The sequence below is a fragment of the Sander vitreus genome, chromosome 4 (genome assembly GCF_031162955.1).
Source record: "Sander vitreus isolate 19-12246 chromosome 4, sanVit1, whole genome shotgun sequence".
NCBI lineage: Eukaryota > Metazoa > Chordata > Actinopteri > Perciformes > Percidae > Sander > Sander vitreus.
Window position 1 is genome coordinate 13,304,432 of NC_135858.1, and position 6,000 is coordinate 13,310,431.

A 6,000-nucleotide genomic window follows, 5' to 3' on the forward strand; every position below is an offset into this window, starting at 1 on the left:
TCAATCCTGAAGCATTGTGTTCCTTAAAATAATGAAAACAGTAAAGATGATTTGATAAGGCCATTGAAGTCAAATTTCACTCAACCCTCTTATTTTGTCAAACTAGGCTATTTATTAATTTCATCAAAACATTTATAGACCAAATTTCACTTAAGGAACATGGGAAAACTTGCATTAAGACACATAAATACATTAAGAATTAAAAACACTTCATAAGGTGAACATGTAGCCCCGTTAGGCACAAAGAAGGAAGAGTAACCTATTTATTGTAGTGTTAAAGCATTGTGTATGAGTGTGGGGAGTGACCAGAAAATGTATTTTTTTTTTCCATTATATACAAACTGGATGCTTTTAATAACTTGGCAGCTGCAGCAGCCCTGGGTGCTGCTGATGGTCTCCAGGGTAACAGAGATAACAGCGCAGTCATTTTCCATATCTTACAGTCTATTATATTCAAGGATTAGTTCTCCTTCCCGAAAAGGTCAAACATAAAGTCAAGCCAACCAGGAGTGCTCCTCCTCCACCTCCTCCTTCACCCTAATGTGACAGAGCATTTCCCTTTTTTTTTATATATCATAGTTAAACCAGTGGGATGACCTTTGCTGACCTGCTTTGATAGATGCAATCCTCCCACAGAAGACAACAAACCTCCATGGATTTTCCTTTAATATTATAAGGACAGTGATTTGATTCGGTTAACCATCACTGTGCACCACATTTATATTTTTCTGTTACACTGTCTTATCCAGGTGAGGTGGTTCGGGCATCTGGTAAGGATGTGTTCCAGGCACGTCCAGCTGGAAGGAGGCCTCGGGGAAGACCCAGGACTAGGTGGAGGGATTATATCTCCAACCTGGCCTGGGAACGCCTCGGGATCCCCCAGTCGGAGCTGGTTAATGTGGCTCGGGAAAGGAAAGTTTGGGGTCCTGCTGGAGCTGCTACCACCGCGACCCGATACCGGATAAGCGGACGAAGATGGATGGATGGATGGACTGTCTTATCCATCTAAAATCATAGTTCCTTCGCCTCTTTAATTCACTGACCCAAACATTGCTTTCTCTTGACTCAAGAGACAAAGATCTAGATGAGAATGACAAAGATGAGATTATATAATAACTAATCAATGGTATGCAGGGAACTGCAATATATTAAATCCCTGATATAGAACCAAAAGATTTGAAAAAACTGGCAAAATAAAAAACAATTTACTTTGTTTTAATTTATTTTATTTTCTAGTTGAATTGATTTAATTTTTTTTATTAAATACAGTACATATATGTATTTGATTTAACTATTCATTTATTTTAAACTGTCATATATTTAAATATGTTTTAATTTAATTTAACATTCTCTGATTGCCTCACCTATCAACTGCAGTGGTAGTGGTAGTATGATGAGTGAGTTCATTCAGAAACATGACGTAATCCAGAGGAGGCAGTGTTGAGGCAACAGATCAGTCAGGAAACTTTGAAGTGGTGTAAAGTAACTAAGTATGTTTACCCGTGTACTGTACTTAAGTACAATTTTGAGTAGTACTTACTCCCCATTTCTGCTACTTTATACTTCTAATCCACTACAATTCAGAAACAAATGGTGAACTTTTTACTCCACATTCGTTTGATAACTTACTTGTTCATTTCCAGATTCAGAAAATACACTCAAGAAACACATTTTGATAAAATAAGAATTTAGAAGTTACCCATCAGTAAAGAAATTCAAATTTGCTCTACCTTCTCCAGCTGCAACGTTAAAGTGATGGACACATTAATGCATCCATACTTATAATCCAATAATATAATGTTTATTATCCTGAAATGGGCCATTTTTTAATGCAGGACTTTTACTTGTAACACAGTATTTCTACACAGTGGTGTTGCTACTCGTACTTATGTAAAAGTTATTCCGCCTGAAGATTATTAGGATTTATTTTAAGTCCAGTCCGAGAGAGAGACCGGTCCACCACAGTTTGTGTTATAAATGCCCTGAAACTGAACTCCATCTTTCCTTTCATTATCACTATACTTTAATAGTATGAATAATTAAATTATTCAGTATTTACACTTTTTTCTAAACTGGACTCTACTCTCCTGTTACCGTTGGTTTACACACATTTCACTAAAAATGTTCCAGTATCTTTTGAATGTCCCTACTTGTTCTCTTACTTCACTGTGTGTAGTCTTGAGCAGGATCTTTACAAAGTCATTAGAGGTCAGAGGTTCACTACTTCACTTCCTGCCCTAAGAGCAGCAGGAAGTGAAAGTTTACAACACCTTGTCACTAACAACCTGTCAATCAAGTTCTGTTTCACTAGAGCTGTCGTGGGAGTTGTAGAATTCAAAACACCTCTTTTCTTCTCAACCTGTGAGTTTTTATCAATTTCAGACGTGCCTTTATTTTGTCTTTACGTGAATCCAGTTCCTGTGGGTGTGTGTGTGTGTGTGTGTGTGTGTGTGTGTGTGTGTGTGTGTGTGTGTGTGTGTGTGTGTGTGTGTGTGTGTGTGTGTGTGTGTGTGTGTGCTGGTGAGCAAGTGTGCATGTTCAGATGTGTGTAATAAGGACTGTAAAGGCAGGTACTTTTCAGGAAATAAAATGTGCTAACTGGCCAGAGAACTGGAAAAGCTGCTTATGATCACTTGAGTTTGAATGTTTTCTGCAAACTTTTGTGCTAATTCATTGAGTAGAGTAGTTAAGAAATGTCACATTATAAGAGAAATCTTTGACCTAGCTGCGCTAGATACAACGTCAGGGGATAACTAAAGTCTGATTGACTGACATTGACATCCATAGAGCCATGAAGCTGTCACTGTCACTGAACACTGTCGCTTGCTTTTCCTAATGTTTTCTTTCCATCATCCAGACTACTTTAGTCCATGTTTGATAGAAAAAAATGGGTGACAGTGTTTGCCTTCACCTCCAAGGAAAATGATGTGTCCACATCTTAAGTGACAAAGATTTTACTGCAGTATATAAGAGCATCCGTGTGCTTTATGTTGTCTAAAGGTTGAGTTTCTGCATGTATGTGTGTGTGTTTTTGTGTGTGCATCTCTTTGCTCTGTGTTTGATCCTCAGTGATTGTGAGTCTATAAATCTCCTGACTTTCCTACTGCTGTGAAGAAATGTCTGCTGCTTTGCTTAAGCTGATTCTCCAGTGCTAACCCATCCTGCCTGTCACTCGCACACACACAGTGAGACAGCGAATAAACAGTGTGTGTGTGTGTGTGTGTGTGTGTGTGTGTGTGTGTGTGTGTGTGTGTGTGTGTGTGTGTGTGTGTGTGTATGTGTGTGCTGGGGAAGAAGTGAAGTGCAGTATGAAGGATGTGGTAAAGCAGCCTAATGGTCAGCTGTGTTTCTCTTCTCTCCGTCGCTTTCTCTCTTGCACCTGCAGAAAGTTGTGGCAGAGTGACAAAACACACACACACACACACACACACACACACACACACACACACACACACACACACAATTTTTGACAGACACAGTGTTTGTTGGTTTATTAATTGTCAAACGTCTTCTTGGTATTTCATGTGGATTACGATGAGCTGCTTCTGACCTGGTGGTTTCCTTTCATGTGTGTTTGTGTCAATCGGCATTATCAGATTAGATAATCCTTTGATTTCAGAGTCTGCCTGATCAGCATCATTCTCAATTTCATCACCTTTCCTCTCGCTACAGTAATTATTCCTTCTCTCCTCCACATCAGAGCGTCAGTTTGATGGATTATAATGCAAACAGTCAACACCAGACACTCTGATACTACGGGAACTAAAGAGGGCAACTGATGTGAAGCATTATCACCAAATGTTTTTCTGGATATGTATTTTTTCCTTTTACCTAAGTAAGAATTGGCCACAATATATACTAGAATAGGCATAAATTCACTTTTACAGTTAAGCTTGTTTTATTTATAGTACTTGAGACTATAAGATGTCATAAAGAGAAACTGTCCTGATCTGCTTCCCTCACAGTGAACAAAAGATTGACCTTAAACCTCCAATAACTTGAAAAGTACTGACATATTATCACCTTACTAATGATCATATTTATAATAGTAACAGGGGAAATTTGCAAAGAAATGCCAATAAAGACAAAACTGGAAAATGGCAATTTTTGTCACCTGCAGCACTCTAATGCCGCCTTCTATTTACCTTGCAACTCGGTTTTAACGAGGTCAAAGTCGTAAACACGCCCCCTGACCTCGGATTTACGAGCTTGCAGTAGCCCGAGTTCAAAATCCAACATGGCTGCCCCCTGTATCAACAGTTGTGAAAAGCTGCAGTAACATAAAGTTATAAGCACTTCTGTCTTATTTGTGTCACTAAATCAGTCGTTCACACAGGCATGTTCAACTTCTATCTGTGGAAATGTTGTTACGCTGTTTGCATGCACAAAAAACGGCGTAATGCGTTGTTATCAACTTGTATTGCTAACAATAGCTAACCGGGCTAGAGCTAATGAAAACAATGAAAATCCGACTTTTTAAATAGAACGCATTCAACTCGGGTATGACGTCATTTCCAGCTCCAGCAACCGAGTTGCGAGGTAAATAGAACGCGGCATAAGACTTTCTGGTTTGTTGTTGTTCACATTCATGGGTAAGGGCACAACAGACTGCTGTAATCTTATTTTATTTCCACTGAATTCTCATCTGCTCAGCATCAAAGCACTGATCATTCAAGTAATCCAGCTTTATCTCTGCAGTGTCACATGAGTGTGTGACAGCTGCTATTTACAACAACTTGGGGGGGAAATCAGTACATTAGCATCAAGCAGATGCGGCACATGTTGAGTATTTATTAAATACATATTTTAGTTCATTTAATATGTTAGGTGTTACAAAATCTCACTCACAATACAGCCTCTAGTGTCTCTTCTCTCCCTGAAAAAAAAAACAAAAACACTTTTTTCACTTTCTTGTGCAGATCTAGAAATGACAAGAGATGGAGTGAGGCCTGCCACATGGCGCCCTCTGTGTCCTCCTCTCCCCTCCCTGCTCACCACATCAGGATACACTTGTTCTGGTGAATTCCGGTTTCAAACGGAACGCTGCTTTGCTTTGGTTTTCTGCAGGACCAGTATTAAAAGCAGGCACAGTCTGTCACTCGGTGGCCCTGTGGTCAGGGAGGGGGAGCCTCTAACGGCCTGTTGTTTTCACACACCTTTAAAACCTCCTCCCCTCCTCCCTCCTCATCCTCGACAGCCCACATACACCCCCTTATCACCATGACAGCAGATTTTAGAATGAAAAGTGTATTGTGAATAGGGTTGTACGGGATATTCCGGTTTCTTTGACAGTAAATTGACAGTTATCATGCCGTGTATATTTGCTTTTCTATGGTATTGAAGAAATATTTTCAAAAGGGAGACTTTTTGCACATACTATCATTAACAATATAATATTATAATAAAGGGTTTGTTCAACCAAAAAAACCTTAGATTTTCATTCCTTTAAGGGTCATTGTAACTGATAATAAAAATTGTCGAATACAGTGAAACTGTGGTATATTATGTGACAGTTACCGTGCTGTGAAAATCTCATACTCTTGCAAACATATTTGTGAAGTTATAAAAGAGTCTTTACATTTCGCAAACTTTTCTCACTGCAGTAAGTTTTTTGACCTTTGACCTCAAACCTCAATTACGGTGCCCCTAGTGTTAAAAAGAAACACTGGTTTTGTCTTGTTTTTACAGTGTTTCTAGTACAATCAAAACCACTGAAGGGAATCACATTTTACTGAAATACATAGCTTTAATACATATACATATGACATAATTTGACATTTCACATGACAGAGTTATTTTTCAACTGTTTATTTTCATATAGAGCACACTATCTATTGCTCTGTAGTTTCTATACACAGAATGTTTCTGCCTCTTTATGTTTGTGACTGAGTGGGAAAATAATTTCCCAGATCTCCTCTTTGTTGAGCAACATTGCCACCTGGTGTTTAACAGAGACAGACTGGCTTACTTACACTGTTTCATTGTTAAAGTAGTCAAGAT

At 38.8% G+C, this 6,000-nt stretch overlaps 1 long non-coding RNA gene across 1 annotated transcript in view; it reads left to right on the forward strand.

The window, feature by feature from the left end:
- Window positions 1-1,223, forward strand: part of LOC144516809 (uncharacterized) — a 63,925-nt gene extending 62,702 nt beyond the window's left edge. The window contains exon 3 of the long non-coding RNA XR_013501872.1: window positions 750-1,223. This is a non-coding gene — a long non-coding RNA (uncharacterized LOC144516809). The remainder of the gene's footprint in view (window positions 1-749) is intronic.
- The last annotated feature ends 4,777 nt before the right edge of the window (window positions 1,224-6,000 follow it).